The sequence below is a fragment of the Notamacropus eugenii genome, chromosome 1 (genome assembly GCF_028372415.1).
Source record: "Notamacropus eugenii isolate mMacEug1 chromosome 1, mMacEug1.pri_v2, whole genome shotgun sequence".
NCBI lineage: Eukaryota > Metazoa > Chordata > Mammalia > Diprotodontia > Macropodidae > Notamacropus > Notamacropus eugenii.
The window spans coordinates 565,704,714-565,721,077 of NC_092872.1; the positions used below are offsets into that span (position 1 = coordinate 565,704,714).

General features: G+C 40.0%; 1 long non-coding RNA gene and 1 pseudogene across 3 annotated transcripts in view; both read left to right on the forward strand.

Annotated features, from left to right (window-relative positions):
• Positions 1–471: 471 nt before the first annotated feature.
• Positions 472–2,475, forward strand: LOC140520423 (transforming protein RhoA pseudogene; annotated as a pseudogene). The gene is made up of 2 exons (XR_011972495.1): positions 472–628; positions 1,067–2,475. The product of XR_011972495.1 is annotated as a transforming protein RhoA pseudogene (transcript).
• A 3,339-nt stretch (positions 2,476–5,814) lies between these two features.
• Positions 5,815–16,364, forward strand: part of LOC140520424 (uncharacterized) — a 103,514-nt gene continuing 92,964 nt past the window's right edge. For both annotated transcript variants that reach the window (XR_011972497.1, XR_011972496.1), the window contains exons 1-2: positions 5,815–6,168; positions 12,641–12,800. This is a non-coding gene — a long non-coding RNA (uncharacterized lncRNA). The remainder of the gene's footprint in view (positions 6,169–12,640; positions 12,801–16,364) is intronic.

The following is a 16,364-nucleotide window of genomic DNA, read 5'->3' on the forward strand; positions in this document are numbered from 1 at the left end:
AAGAACATGGACAGATAGGAAAGAGGACAGATTGACAGAGGGCAAGCATGGGTAAGAGAATGAATTGGATGAGGATTATGTGAACAGATCATACAGAGCATGTCAGGGGCACTCTGCCAGGTAAACTGCTGCTTGGGGAACCAAGGCTGGTAGGGGCTCTCCCTGGAGACATAACCCTTCTCCCTACACCTCTTCACTGGCTGTCCTCCATGCATAGAATGCTCTCCCTCCTCATCTACCTACCTGTCTTGGAATCCTTGGCTTTCTTCCATTAATGGAAAGTCCTTGAGGACAGAGACACTTTTCCTTCTGTCTTTCCTTTCCCACCACCCAGTAAAGTGTGGGATATATGGTAGGTGCTTAATAAAAGCTAGGTGAGTGATTCTGAAGCACCCCTTCCCTAGAGCAAAGGAAGGAATCTGAGAGACCATTTAATCAAACCTCCTTGTTTTACAGACGAGACAACTAAAACCCAAGAGGTTTATTCAAGGTTACATGTCCAGCTAGGAGCAGACCAGAGATTAAAATCAGTTTCCTGACTACTAATCTGGTGTGATTATTTCTACGTCATATTGCCTCTTGCCCTTCACTTCTCTGATGCCAGCATCATTGCGGTGAGAAATTTGGGGTAAGGAAGGAGTCTCCAGACTTGTGATTCTTTTAGTTTGGACACATCCGGGAATGGATGCTTTATATCAATGCAGATAGACAACTGTTGCCTGGGGCAGTGAGAGCTGATGTATTTATTGGAAAACACACTGCCTTTAGAGCTAAAGGATGTGGGTTCAAATCCTGACTTAGTTACTTTCTATCTGGGGAGATGACAAATCACTCATCCTGCCTGGTTCTCCATTTCCTCATCTGTAAAATGAAGATGTTAAATGGACTGGATGATGTGGTAGATTCCATTGTAAAGACTATTCTCCGTTCAACTGAATTCAGTTCAGGAAACATTAAGTAGCTATTATGGAAATGGAGCACTGAGGGTGTGAAATAGTACATGAACTGTCAGACGTAGTGGATGCATTGGTTGGTTTTACTGAATTGACTTGTCCTCCTTTTTTAGTCCTTGTTACAGGGAGGGCTTGCTGACTGACAGAAGACAGGTACAGAGATGATATTTGAAAATGAACGTGATGGGCGCCCGCCCAAGCTCCCGCTCCCCTCCCACTGGTTTCTTGTGTAGAAACTGCCTGAGTCCTAGAACGCACAGCTCGCGGAGCAGCTTGCCCGGTGCGGAGCAGCTTGCCCGGTGCGGACCGACTGGAGAACCGCCTGAGCTATGGCCGCCATCCGAAAAAAGTTGGTGATAGTTGGTGATGGTTCATGTGGGAAGACCTGCTTGCTGATTGTATTTAGCAAAGACCAGTTTCCTGAGATTTATGTGCCTACAGTGTTTGAAAATTATGTAGCAGATATTGAAGTGGATGGAAAACAGGTGGAGTTGGCTTTGTGGGACACAGCTGGTCAAGAAGATTATAATCGTCTTAGACCTCTCTCCTACCCAGATACCGATGTTATACTTCTGTGTTTTTCCATCAATAGCCCTGATAGTTTACAAAACATCCCGAAGAAGTGGAGCCCGGAGGTGAAGCATTTCTGTCCTAATGTGCCCATTATCCTGATTGGGAACAAGAAGGATCTTCGAAATGATGAGCACACGAGAGGAGAGCTGGCCAAGATGAAGCAGGAGCCAGTGAAACCTGAAGAAGGCAGAGATATGGCAAATCAGATTGGGGCATTTGGTTATGTGGAGTGTTCAGCAAAGACCAAAGACGGTGTGAGGGAGGTTTTTGAAATGGCCACAAGAGAGGCTTTGCAAGTCAAACGTGGAAAGAAAAAATCCGGGTGCCTTGTCTTGTAAACACAGTGGAAAGCCCAAGCCCTCATTGGGTTAATTTTTGAAGTGCTGTTTATTAATCTTAGGGTATGATTAGTGGCCTTTTTCATTTATCTCTAATTTACTTTAAGAGATTTACAAATCAGAAATCATCTTGCTACCAGCATTTGGAAGCCAACAGTGATTGTTTAATGACAGTCTGTGTCCAACACACCTGTGCACACCAGGGTCCCTCTGACATTATTCTTAATAACCTTCATTCTCCCAACCAGCGCATCTGGCACTAATTCAAGGGAATTCTTAACTTCTTGCTTCTTTCTAGAAAGAAAAGGTAATACTTTTGTGAATTGGGCTTTAACTACTTTTATACCTAACATGTCCTGTTGCTGTCAGCTTCAGGACCCCTCTGGGGAATAAATACAAAGTCACTTCAGAGCAGGACCTCTTGTAAAGCTTTCATTGGTATAGCTCTGGGATATTATTCAATTGTTTGAAAATGGAACCCAACCAGAGACGGCAAGTCCCCGTACAGCTGTGGCAAAGCAACATTTCTGTGGTTTCATGTTACCTTAGAGTTACTGTGTAATTAGTGCCACTTAATGTATGTTACCAAAAAATAAATATATTTACCCCAGCTTGGATGTAGTATTTTTTGTATAATTAGATTTCCTAATACTGATATTTGTTATCTCTACAGAAGGTATCTTTGGGTTTTGTTTTTAAGAAAGTACATTTGAACATAAAGTCAGATGGAAAAACATCTGAAATCCCTTATTGTCATTTCCTCCAGTGAATGGCAGCCATTAGCAGTTCCTTTGCTGCACAACATAGCCCAGTGTCCACCCATGTCTCCTGCAGCTGGAGTCAGTGGATGGGGAATTGGTTCCACCCCAAGGCAGTGCCAGATCTGAATTCAAGTTGCAGCATCTTGTTTTATACAATGTTTCTTTATTTCTTACTCTTACAGTGGTGACTCCCCTTAATCTCCTGGGGGAGCTTGCTACCCATTCTCTTTATTAGTGGCCAAAGTCCCCCTTGGAACTTCTCATTCCTCTCCAAATGACTAAACTTTTTTCTGTATCAGTTAACTTTTTCCAACTACTAATAGAATAAAGGCAGTTTATAAAAAAAAAAATGAACGAAAGAAAATGAACGTGATGTGAAAAGAAAATATACAAATAAAAATGATATATTTTTAGAGGGCATATTGTGTGTATTGTACCTTGTTAAGGTCCTGGAGGACATGCAAAATTTAGATAAAATGTTGGTTCCATTCATTATGGAGCTTCAAAATCAGATTAGTATTCTTTTTTCATGCAGACTTGATGGGGTACAGGCTCAGAGAAACCCCTTGAACTCTCCTTGAATCTTCCCACTAGATCTGGCATTCCCCTGAGGCTGTAAGCTTTTCATTATCACTATGCCCAAATCTCCTTTACTTCGGGATTGCCTCCAACTACTTCCCACCCTTGATCCTATCAAAATCGCATTCTCTTGGTTCCTGATATCTGACTTCTAGTCACCCCAGCTACTGGCCACTCCCATCAAGACCCTTCTAAAACCCCTCCTCTAGTTGTCCTAGACTATTTGGCCAACCCTAGATCCCTTCCACAGTCTTTCTGTATATAAAATCCATCTTGCCTCCATGAAGGTGCTCAGATTCAATCTGGTTTGTTTGTTAGTACAAGCATCACAAATGTCCAGATTCCTTAAGAGTCTACCCAATATGGCCAAGAAAGAAGGCTTGGGTCAAATTCATTCGGGCAAGACCCATGTGCTGCTATTTTGGGGTCCCAGCGCCCCTAAATCTCAACAGACAGGTAGTAGAGCAGATAGTAAAATTCTCCTTCAGACACTGTGACCTTGGGCAAATCATTTAACCTCTTTTTGTCTCAGTTTCCTCATCTGGAAATTGGGGATAATAATATCCAACTTCCAAGACTGAGGACTAAATGAGAGAGTATTTACAAAATGCTTAGTGCATAGTACAGTACGTGTATGTGTGTTCGTCCTTCATTGCCAAAGAAGACCATGCTGTCAGAGAAATAATGACATGACTTGCACTTGACTTTGTTTTTGAGTGAGGGAGGACTGTGCAAGTCACCAGCCTTACTTCTTCTCCAGAACCATCTGAATCCAGTGACCAGATATTCATCAGGATGACTGGAGATTACCCAGGATGAGGCAATTGGGGTTAAGTGACTTGCCCAAGGTCATAGTAGCTGCTTAATAAATGCTTGTTCTTCCATTCTCCTAACAGAGTGTATGTGGAGGAGGGGTGCACTATGGATGTCCAATGTTACTGATTGTATTAACATTGCATCTTGTTCTGGTCTCCCCTTCTAATTAGTATAGTAAGTTTATAAGTATCCAGTATAAAATGATAGGGCAGCTGTATGGGGCCTGAAGTCAGCAACGCTCATCTTCCCGTGTTCAAATTTGACCTCAGGCACTTACTAGTGTGACCCTGGGCAAGTCATTTAACCCTGTTTACCTCAGTTTCCTCATCTGTAAAATGAGCTGGAGAAAAAAATGGCAAACCAATGCAATATCTTTGCCAAGAAAACCCTAGATGTGACCACAAAGAATTGCACATAACTGAAAAACAACTGAACTGAAATAAATTAACAATAATAGAAAGTAAGATTGAAAAGGGGATCCTAGAAGTCACTTACAGACTGTCCCATAGATCAAAGGAACATAATGCCTTTGCATATTTGCAAACTATATTATGAATTAATTAAAAGTCACATACTGAGACTGTGTGCTAAATTAGGGGAACCCAGGTAGACCTAACGTGCTATTATGATCTGTAAGTCTCAGAAGCTCCAGACACCCACAGTAAGATCAGCAGCAGAACATCAAACATTGCTAATAACTTTGAGGTGAGGTGGATATGTTAATGTATTAACCCCTAGGCAGCACAGATAAGAATGTCTGTTCTCCACCAAAATCCTAAAAATGAGACACCAAGCTCCTGCCCCTAAACACTCTTCCATCTCCTAAGGGCTCATTCTGCTCAAGTGTTCCTAACTCCAATCTGCAATTACGTAGGTGACTCTCCTTCCCTGTTCTCTTCCCCATCTGCCTCCGTTTCCTCCTGGGCCCACCTTCTTCCTTTCCCCTTCCCTCCCAATTTATCCCTGTACTGTCTGTGCCATTTGTCCCTGTACTCTCTGTGCCTTATTAAAGTGGGATTCAAGCATAACTCCTCACTGCCACCATGGCCTTTCCCTGCTAGTATCCAAACAGCAGGCATACTTGTCCATATATGACCCAGAGGTTTGCCCTCATGGTCCCATTTCCTTATTCAATTAATAATTCCGTGAATAAATTAGCGATTCACTGACATAGTCACTGTTTCACATATAGTTGCTGTTTTTCACACAGACATCATTGGCTTTATGTGAATGTTTTACTTTGTCATAATAATGGGTTCTGTTATGGCAGGCAGTGTGAGGTGGGGAGTGTTGGGCAATGACCAGCGTGTAAAATAACCAAAGGAATCAATAAAACTTTTTTATAAGACGGTAAGAAATCCATACTGCCCCATTAACAATGTGATTGCCTTACACTCCAGGTGAATACTCTGCCCTCACTAAACAGATGGAGTTCTGAATTATTAAGTAGGATATATTGAAAACAAGGTTTTAATTTCCACTTGGTATTTATCCATCACCTGTTGGTGGTGATGATTTTATTAAAATGTCATAGTATCTATCGGGGTTCTCTGAAAATAGGCTTCAGAAAAACTCTTGATCTCAAGAAACTAGGATTAAAACTGAGGGAGGTGTGTGTATGTGGAATTCTGTATCTTTTTCCTTCCCTTACTTTCCTTAAAGACAACTGCTGGCCTGTAATAAAAGTGGCATTGTTAATAAGTTTAACTAGTTCCCATGTGATGTGCTCTGAATACAAAGACCAGATACATCTGCCTTTGAACTACCTTTCAGACTACTAGGTTTGACTCTGTCATGACTGCCCTGAACTCAACAAAGCAAGAAAAACTCCTTCTAACCTTTCCTCCCCAGACTTTTGCGGGATCTGCTACCAGTTTGGCAGCATGTCTCTGGAGTATACCTACATTCTTTTTTTTTTAAGTAAATATTTATTCATATCTTTTGTTTTTACAGCACCTACATTTCCCCTCTAGTCCCTCCCCTTCCCTTCCCAGAGAGAACTTTTTTTAAGAAAAAAAAGAGGAAGAAAAACAAATCAGCCAAACCAGTTAACACATCAAAACAATCTGACCATGCCTGTGATGTTCTGCACCAGTGGATCTCCACCTTCTACAGTCATGTGAAAGGGTATTCTTTTCACCAACCTTGGTAATTTTGTACCTTTCATCTTTTCATTGTTTGTGGATTGTTTATTCTTTCTTGTTCTTTCTGTTTACTTGGTTGTAGTTGTGTATATTGTTTTCTTGACTCTGCCTACTTCGTGTCATTTCGGGTAAGTTATGTATGCTTTTTTTGGAAGGACACAAAGAATCAATCCACTGTCGTCCCCCTCTGATTCATATCTCTGGAATAGAAAAGACCTTGGATTCTCAAAGGTCAAACTACCATCAGCCATGGCAGGGGCTCCATACCTAAAAGTGCCCCAGGTATAGGCTTGGTTAAAGAAATCAGGTCCTCTGACTCCAGAGCCAGTGATTTTTCTACTGTAGTACCAGGGGAAGAGGGCAAGGTGTAATTGGAATGTAGGATTGGAAAGCTCTATTTGTCTGTAGATTTGTCCCTGAACTAATTCTATTGTTTCCTCTGCCCTGATTTGGATGTCCCTGAAATTAAGCTCTTTTCCCCCAACCCCCAATTCCTTTCTTTCCTCTTCCCTCAACCTCTGACTCTAACTTTTCCTCTCTCTTCCTCCCTCTCCCTTCCCCCTTCTGCTAACTCACACCTCCCTCTCTCTCCTCCCCCTTCTTCTGCCTCTGTCCTCTGCAAGTCTCTTACTGTGCTGTTCCGGACCCTCCTCCTCACATACTGGTGGTAGCCTGGAGCTCCCCCAAGGAGGCCCTGAGCTTGTTGCATTTACTGAAGCATAATCATGAATTGCTCTGTCTGTGGAAATTTCCTTCAACAAATATTTTTTTCCAGTTAGTCTTTAAGAAGCTTGGATGTCTGAAGGTCACAAAAGTGCTCCAAAAGAACACAATCCTTTACTTATTTGAAATGAGTCTTTGGAATGTGCAAAGACTTCCTGGTTACCTCCATCATTGTGAGATCCGACCAGGACCATACCAGGGAGAAAATGGAATTAACCCAAGTCATTTCTTCTGCCTTGCATTACACATTCATGAGGCTGGTTTGGGCAGGGATCTTTGTTCCTCGGGGTTGTCCTCTTAACAAATTAATAAATTGGGGGGAGGGTTACTCAGGAAAGGCTTTGTGTAGGGAATATCAGCTAGATCTGAAAGGGAGTAAGAGACTCTAGGATGCAGAGGTGAGAAGGGAAATCATCCCAGGCATATGTAGGAAACTGAAAGTGTGTAGAGACACAGAGGGGAGAGATAAAGCACTATATGTGTGGAACAGCGAAGCAGCTGGTTTCACTGAAACATGGAATATATGAAATGAATGACATCAAATTAATCCAGAAAGACAGATTGGAGTCAGATTGCATTTTATCCCACAGACAATAGGTAGCCACTACAGATGCTTTAAAAGAGGACTCACATGGTTAGATCAGTTCTTTAGTAACATCATTTTGGCAATTATGGTGAAGGACAGGTTGAAGAGGGGAAAGACTGTCAGTCAGTCAGTCAATAATCATTCATTAGCTGCCTACTATGTGCCAGGTGCTGTGCTTAGGGCTAGATACAAAAAGAGGAAAAACACAGTGCCTGACTTCAAAGAGTTTACAATCTTGTAAATGAATATTTACAAACAAGCAATATACAGTATAAATAAGAAATACGAGAGGGAAGGCCCCAAAATTTAAGAGGGTTTGGCAAAGGTTTTCTGTAAGGAAAGTAGTATCAACCTCAGATAGAAATGCGGGCCACTAAACCACATATAAGGATCATTGTGGGAATCCATTGACTTAGAAAACCACATAGTAACATTATCTATGTTTCATTATATTTTATTTATTTTGCTAAATATTTCCCAATTATATTTTAATATGGTTTAGGCAGCATTTAGGAATCTTGTAGGCTGCATATGTTTGACACGTTTCCTGTAGAAGACTGGATTCTAGTAGAGGCTTAAAAGAAGTTAGGGAAGCCAGTAAGTAGAGGTGAGGAGGAAGAATATTCCAGGTATGGGGGACAACCAGAAAAGTGGAATGTCTTGTTTGTGGAATGTCAAGGAAAGCAGTATAAATGGATTGAAGTGGTGGGGAGTAAAGCATAAGAAAACTGGAAAGGTTTTGAAAGTCTTGAGTATCAAAAAGAGCATTTTATATTTGATCCTGGAGGTCATATGGAGCCACTGAATTTATTAGGGGCATTAATGGGCAGGGATTGGATTTGCACTTCATGAAAATCACTTTGGTGGATGTATGGAGGATAGATTAGAGTGGGGAGAAAAGAGACAGGCAAACCCACCGGCAAGCTACTGCTGTAGTCCAGGCCTGAAGCGATGAGGGCCTGCCCCAGAGTGGTGGCAGTGATAAATACAAGGAAGGTGGAGGTGGGGGTGGGGGGGTGCATATTGCAGAAATGTTGCAAAAGCAAAGTCAATAGGCTTTGGCAAAAAATTGATTATGGAGGGTAAGAGACGAAGATTTGAGGATCACATGCTAGATTGTGAACTTGAGTAACTGGGAAGATGTTGTTACCTTCAATAGTAAAGGGAAGTTAAGAGACAGGGAGGATTTAGGGAAAATATTATAAAGAGTTCAGTTTTGGGCATATTGAGTTTCAGATGTAGGAAGTCACCTACCTTGCCTGTAGGCACAGAAACATTACAGAGACTCTCCATGTAATCTGAAAGAGTTCATAAAGCTTCCTTCTCATTTTCATTTCAACCCTTTGCATTTGTTAGTCTCTATAGTGTTTTGCCTATCTATCACTATCTATTCCTTTGTTCTCAGTACTTTTAATATAGCATCAAATTGCAGGGAAAACTAAAAAGTAAAGGATAAATGAATTTTATAACATATTCATGTGAGTTGGAAAGATATTCCAGGACCATTTTGACTGACTTTTCTTATGTACAGTAGCAAAATTAGATTGGTAACAGAAATGGAAAAAAAAAAAAGATGAATTTGCTCCTACCTAAAATATTTCCCCTTCTTCCAGGAAAGTGTGCAACCCTAGAAGGTGAAAGAAAGAAAATGAGACTACAAAAAAAAAATGGATCTTCATCTAAGTAGTGTTCTCTTATGTCTTATAATGTGTTATATCTCTAAAAGCAGAAAATTCCCCTAGTATGATATTTTTTTCTAATTTATTTATTTTTAGTTTTCAACATTCATTTCCACAAGATTTTGAGTTCCAAATTTTCTCCCAATCTCTCCCCTCTCCCACCCCAAGACACTGTGCATTCTGATTACCCCCTTCCCCTAATCTGCCCTTCCCTTTATCACACCTCTCCCTTCTTTTATCCCCATCTTCTCTCTTTTCTTGTAGGGCAAGATAGATTTCTATACCCCATTACCTGTATTTCTTATTTCCCAGTTGCATGCAAAAACAATTCTCAACATTCGTTCCTAAAACTTTGAGTTCCAGCTTCTCTCCCTTCCTCCCTCCCCACCCATCCCCATTGAGAAGGCAAGAAATTCAATATAGGCTATACATGTGTAGTTATGCAAAAAACTTCCATAATAGTCATGTTGTGAAAGACTAACTATATTTCCCTCCTTCCTATCCTGCCCCCTATTTATTCTATTCTCTTTTTTGACCTTGTCCCTCCCCAAAAATATCTACTTCTAATTGCTCCCTCCTCCCATTTGCCCTCCCTTCTGTCATCCTCCCCATACCCCACTTATCCTCTTCTCTCCTACTTTCCTGTAGTGTAAGATAGATTTTCATACCAAACTGAGTGAGCATGTTATTCCCTTCTTAAACCAAGTATGAAGAGAGTAAGCTTCACTTTTTCCCTCTTACCTCCCCCCTTTTCCCCTCTATTGAAAAAGCTTTTTCTTGCCTCTTTTATGAGAGATAATTTGCCCCTTCCATTTCTCCCTTTCTCCTCCCAATATATTTCTCTCTTACCACTTAATTTTATTTTTTTAGATATCATCCCTTCCTATTCAATTCACCTTGTGCCCTCTGTCTATATATATGTATACAATCCCTCCAAGTACCCAAATACTGAGAAAAGTTTCAAGAGTTACAAATATTATCTTTCCATGTAGGAATGTAAACAGTTCAGCTTAGTAAGTCCTTTATGATTTCTCTTTCCTGTTCAGTTTTTGATGCTTCTCTTGATTCTTGTGTTTGAAAGTCAAATTTTCTTTCAGCTCTGGTCTTTTCATCAAGAATGCTTGAAAGTCCTCTATTTCATGGAATGACCATTTTTTCCTCTGAAGTATTATATTCAGTTTTCTTAGCATAATATTTTGCTCATGTCCAACTCATATTGAGACTATAAACATGAAAGTTGTTTTCACCACTCATCTTACCTTTGCCATGAGCACATTTCATGGTAGTTAAAATATAGCTCTGTAGATGCCACTTTAATACCCCTACTATTTTATTCCTTCTATATAGTATGCATATGTTATAGTCTACAGCAAAATGTTATTGAGTTAATAAACCTGTAAGTTGCCACTATGTGCTTTTTTTCCAACACAGATTGGTACTTGTTCTACAATTAATATTCCTAGGTAGTTGAATTGGGCACTGAAGTTTTAAGCATAGTAGATATTTAATAAAAGCTTATTGAATTGAATCAAATTAAATTATCCTATTCCATCTTCTCCCTTTTGGATTTACATTTTTAGTACCACCTCTGAGCCCAACTTGCACTTGCTCTAGCAGTTTGGTTTCCTGGAGGGCAATGATTACTACCACTCCCCCACAAGCTGTGGGAAATAACCCTTCAGGGTTAGGGGTTTCTAGTACTATAATTCCTGAGCCCCCCCATCCCCCACCATGTCTTGTCCATTATCATCAACCAGTTGAACTCCATTAACTCTTAGAAAAAAGATTTACTTATAAAATAGAGCAAAGAGTTTTTATTCCTCCAAACAGAGGGGATATGCACCTCTTGTTCATACAAGATCCCTGGAGAGAGTAGACTCGAACTTAATGCAGTTTTAATGAGGTACATGTGTTGAGAACATTAGTGGCAAAGGGGTACTTTGCAGGCCTTGGACCTGAAAGTCATTTTCTCCCTTTTTGGAATCTTCATGAAATCACACTTTGCTGTAGCTTTCTGCTGGGCTTGATGATCAATGACTTTTTAGGGTTTATAGCTGGAATTTCTCTCTGTCACCAAGGGTCAGCATCCCTGAAGCTGTTACCAGTGTCAGGATCTTTTCACATCTGTCTACAGCTGTCATTGGCCACTTCTATTCTGGTAGCCATTGCTATGAACTATAGATCTCTGGATTTCCTTATATAAACCTCATATGTTTCACCATTCACTTAATTTTGGAAGAGAATAAAAACATGAAACAAAGGTGCCACGTACTTGAGAACATATAGAATTCAGGAGGGATATGAGGGAGGAGGCAACTAAGTGGCTCAGTGGATAGAGTGCTGGGCTTGGAGTCAAGAAGACCTGAGTTCAAATGTGGCCTCAGGCACTTAATAACTATGTGTTTGTTAGAGATGAACTTGACACACCAAAAAAAAAGGCATCAAGAAAAATTTATGAAAAATGGAGTTCAAAGGAGGGAAGGCCTTCTACCTTCCTTCCCCTGAAGGAAGGGGTAGCTTCCAGCATGGCCACTGGAAGGACTGCGATCCGGTCAGGAAGAGGCAGGCCCCTTACAAAATTCTGAACTTTGGATTTCCCACGATACAGTCCCCTGGCCATGTTGGCCATGTGACTTCATGTTCCCCTCTGATAGGTTTTCTCTCAAACAACTTATTGAGCCTGTGCAGCAGTTTTCTGATCTTCACCTCAGTGTACTAGGTTACCTCCCCCCCCCATCAAAGTGTGGAAATAACACTTCTTGTTTTCTCACCAACTAAATCACTTAACCTCCGTTTGCCTTAATCCATCGGAGAAGAAAATGACAAATCACTGCCATATCCTTTCCAAAAAAGGGCAGTGTGTATGTTCCCCGGGGTCACAAAGAGTTAGATATGACTGAATGACTGAAAGAAAAATCAAGATATAGGGGAACCACCACCCTGCTTTTCTTCTACCAACCATCCCACTCCCTGCTCCCAAAGCCACATATGTAGCTCACAGCAGTTCCTGCCTCACTTGATGCCAGGAAGGGAAAGATATTGCACAATGGATGATTTGTCCCTTTTGTATATAAACTCAGTTCCTTGAGCCAGATTTATAAACATAAGAGCCATTCCTCAGTTGATAAATGGTCAAAGGATATGAACAGGCAGTTTTCAGAAGAAAAAAATCAAAGCTATCTGTAGTAACATGAAAAAAATCCTCTAAATCATTACTGATTATAAAAATGCAAGTGACAGAAAAGAAAAATGACAAATAGTGGAGGGGATGTGGAAAAATTAGGACATTAATGCACTGTTGATGGACTTCCTCCTTTTCTCTTCAGCATCTAACACAGTGCCTGACATATTATAGTTGCTTAACCTTGTTGTTCATTCTTTGCTTTCAAAGAGGCTCGATGACATCTTGGATAATGTCTTGATGTGAGTGTGAATTGTACATAAGTGAGGCAGAGTTGCACAAAGTCATCAGCCTCACTGTCTTCCAGGATCATCAAAGTCTAGTGCAAAGAAAAAAATCAAAATGACTGGCAATGGCCCAGGATGCAGTGGATGATCTTGGCCAGGCTCTCAGCACTCTACAGCACTCACTTCAGCCACCTTCACGGCCATTGGAACAAATTGTTCTCATCTCCCCATTCAGCCAAGGTAAGTCTTCATATGCTTAGAGTAGACATCCCCTAACTCATTGACAGATTTGAGGCCTGTTGGTTACCTTCAATCTGGTTTAGTTAGTTTGCTCAGATGGTTTACCAGAAGGACCACTGTGCATGCTACAGCTTCTTGGAGCCACAGGTGGATACAAAAGGTAGATGAGCAGCCCCGAAAAGAGCTCCACTAGCCCTAATACCAGAGGTGCTAGTCCTTCCTGAATACCCTAAAATGCTTATTGATTGATAGATTGGGGAAACTGCATCTTATCTATCTTTGTATCTTCCTCTGTTACTGAGCATAATCCCTGGAACATGGTACATTCTAAACAAATGTTTGCTGACTTGTCAGTCAGTTTAGTCAGTAAATAAACATTTATTAAGAGTTTTCTATGTTACCAGTCACAATGCTAAAAGGTGAAAATACAAACAAAAAGAGAGACAGTCCCCGTCCTCAAGAAACTTATATTCTTTAAAAAAATTTTTTTAAATTTATTTTATTTTTAGTTTATGGAATAAAACAAGCATTTCTATAACATAGCAATTTTTTTTGAAAGATGATTGCACATAAATCTACAAACCTTCAACTTGCTATTCCTTTTAAATATACAACAAAATTATCATGTGAATGATAATGACACATACATATGCACATATATATGTAAAAGCATTCTATATATACTTCCATTTATCATTTTTTTCCTATGGATACAGATAGCATCTTCTTTCATTTGTCCTAAATTTGGATATTTATAATGGTCAAAATGATTTATTTGCTCAAAGTAGTTCTTAAAATAATATTGCTGTTACTGTATACAGTGTTCTCTTGGTTCTGCTGATTTTCTTCTTCATTATTTCATGCAAGTCTATCCACGGCTTTCAAAGATCATCGAGCTCATTATTTCTTACAGCACAGTAGTGTTCCATCACAATCATATACCACAACTTGTTTGGACATTCTCCAATTGACAGGGAGATGTAGATACATGAATAGATAGGTAAGGTTGGGGGAGGGGCACGGGGAGAACAGGGAGGCATAAGAGAGGGAATGTGTTTAAGTGCCTACTATACAAATAAATCCTTTATTTACAACTATTATCTCATTTTATCTTCACAACAATCTTGGGAGGTAGGAGCTATTTTAATCTTCATTTTATAATTAAGAAAAGAGAGGTTAAGTGACTGGTCCAAGGTCACACAATAACTGTCTGAGCTAGATTTGAACTCAGGCATTCCTGACTCCTGGCCTGGTACTCTATTCCTTATACCACCTAGATGACTAGCAGAATAGAAAGTGATCAATGGAGAAAAGGCATTAGCAACTTGAAGAAAAGAGGTTTCATTTAGAAGGTGACACTTGAGCCAAGTCTTGGAAGAAAACAGGGATTTGAAGAGGGGAAGGTGATGAGAAAATGCATTCCAGGCATGAGAGGAGAAAGGTAGTACAAAGGCATGGAGATGGGAAAATAGAGTGCCTTGCATGTGGAACAACGAGAAAACTGGTTTGACATAGTGAACTTGAAGAAGAGTAATTTATAATAGGTAGGCTTGGGCCAAGCTCTGAAGGACTCTGAATGCCAAACAGGAGTTTAGATTTGTTTCTAGAGGTAATGTGGAGCCACTTGAGTTTACCGAGTGGGCAGGAGATAGATATAAATTGGTCAGATCTCTACTTTAGGAAAATCTCTTTGGCAGTTATGTGATTGTGAGTCAGAGATGAGTCAGTGAGACCAATTAAGAAGTTATTGAAAAAGTCCCTTGTAGTTTTTGCAAGCTGTGAAGGCATCTGTATGTCAGTTTCTATTCTCTCTGAGAATCAGGTATCCTAAAGCAAGACCACATTGCCTCCTCATGATCCTAGGGCTACTCTGGAGGGCTTGGGGGTTATTTTCTCTAAAGCTATTGGTTTAAGTTCCCATTCTAGCGTGTTTTCCCCAATTTTAACTACCAGTGATTAGCGCTGCAGATTAGTTTAATTAATTAACATCAATTAGCTTTTACAAAGGAATATTTACTGTGAAGATATGACAATAATAGAAGTTATAAGATTATTTCCCCTAAACATCTGTGGGTACATTCTCCCCTCCTACCACCTTGGTCCTGGGAAAGAGTGGGCTCAAACTCAAAGCATTTGCTCTACCAAGTATACTTGTAAAGGAGACATAACCAATGGGTGAAGTACTGTTGCGCTCTCTTATCTGCTTTTTGCCTGTTCTGGCTCAAATAGGGTGGCTTGAAATTTTACCCCTCATCATCTTGGCTGGCCTCAGTATCTGGCACATCAGATTCCCAGACCTCTGGTGCCTTGTCCCCATTCATTGACATAGTATATATCATCTGAACATAGCTATGAAAGAGAAAGAGATTCATTAGTACCTTTTAAGTGTATTCCATTTTCTGGTTAGTAGTCATTGAAAAAACTCTCTCTTTTCCACATGGTTAGCAGGTAGGAGCTAGTTACAGAATGTCTGCTTGTGTTCTGAATTAGGGAGTATGATCCTTCTCTTACACATAATTTTGCCTTTTGGGAAGCAGGTTCCGTAGTTCTTCCATGCAGGCAGAGTATGCTGTGCATACTCTGAGAATACAGCTCACATTAGCCAGGTAACCACTACCACAGTATATTCAGTACTTCAAAAATTGATGTATTTGTCAGGTGTACTGTAGAGAGGATTAATTTTTTTTAGGTATACACAGAACTAGATGACCGTGGAAATCTCTGGCATTCAATGTTTCTATGATTCTTTTATTTTGTTGGCAGAGGTACTACCTCTGCCAAGTCAGAGCACAAGATTCCAGAATTACTGGAATACAAAATTTTAGCTTTATAAGACAATTCAGATCTCATAAGGTCTCTAGGTCAAAATTATATCATTTTCTGACTAACCTCCTTGCCGATGACTGTTTCTGAACTTTGCTACATTGGTCTTCAAAAGATATATACACGTGTCCTTTCCTGGGTATATATCTGAAGCCCTTCCAGTTTGGCCAGTCTTACCAGAGTTTGGCTTTCATTTAGCATAGCTTTTAAGATCCTTGGGTCAACTCTGTGCAGCAGATAAATTAGAAGAGGATGTGAGTATCATAAAGAGATCACTCTCATACTCCTTTCAGTTCATAACCCAAATACACCTTCCTTACTTAGTAGACTATAAGTGCCTTGGGATCAGCAACTATTTCATTTTTTATCTTGATTTTATTAATGCTTAACTATAACACTTTGCCTATACTAACTATTTAATAAATATTTGCTGAATTGTAATGCAATATTTTAAGCCCCCAAATATTTCCATTTTAATTAAATTCACACAAACATTTGTTGAATGTTTACTTTGGTGAAAGTAATATTATAGATCTTTGAACAAAGTTCAAGATTCCAGAATTATTGGAACATAAAATCTTACCTCAGAAGGGAATTTAGAGGTCATAAGACTTCTGGGATGTTAGGACACCCAGCTTATAAGAGGATATGAGCAAGAGTTGCATGGGATGAGTAGACATAGTTACATCCAAATGCATGAGGTCACAGATTCATATGAGTATTTGGATATTGTACAGCAGC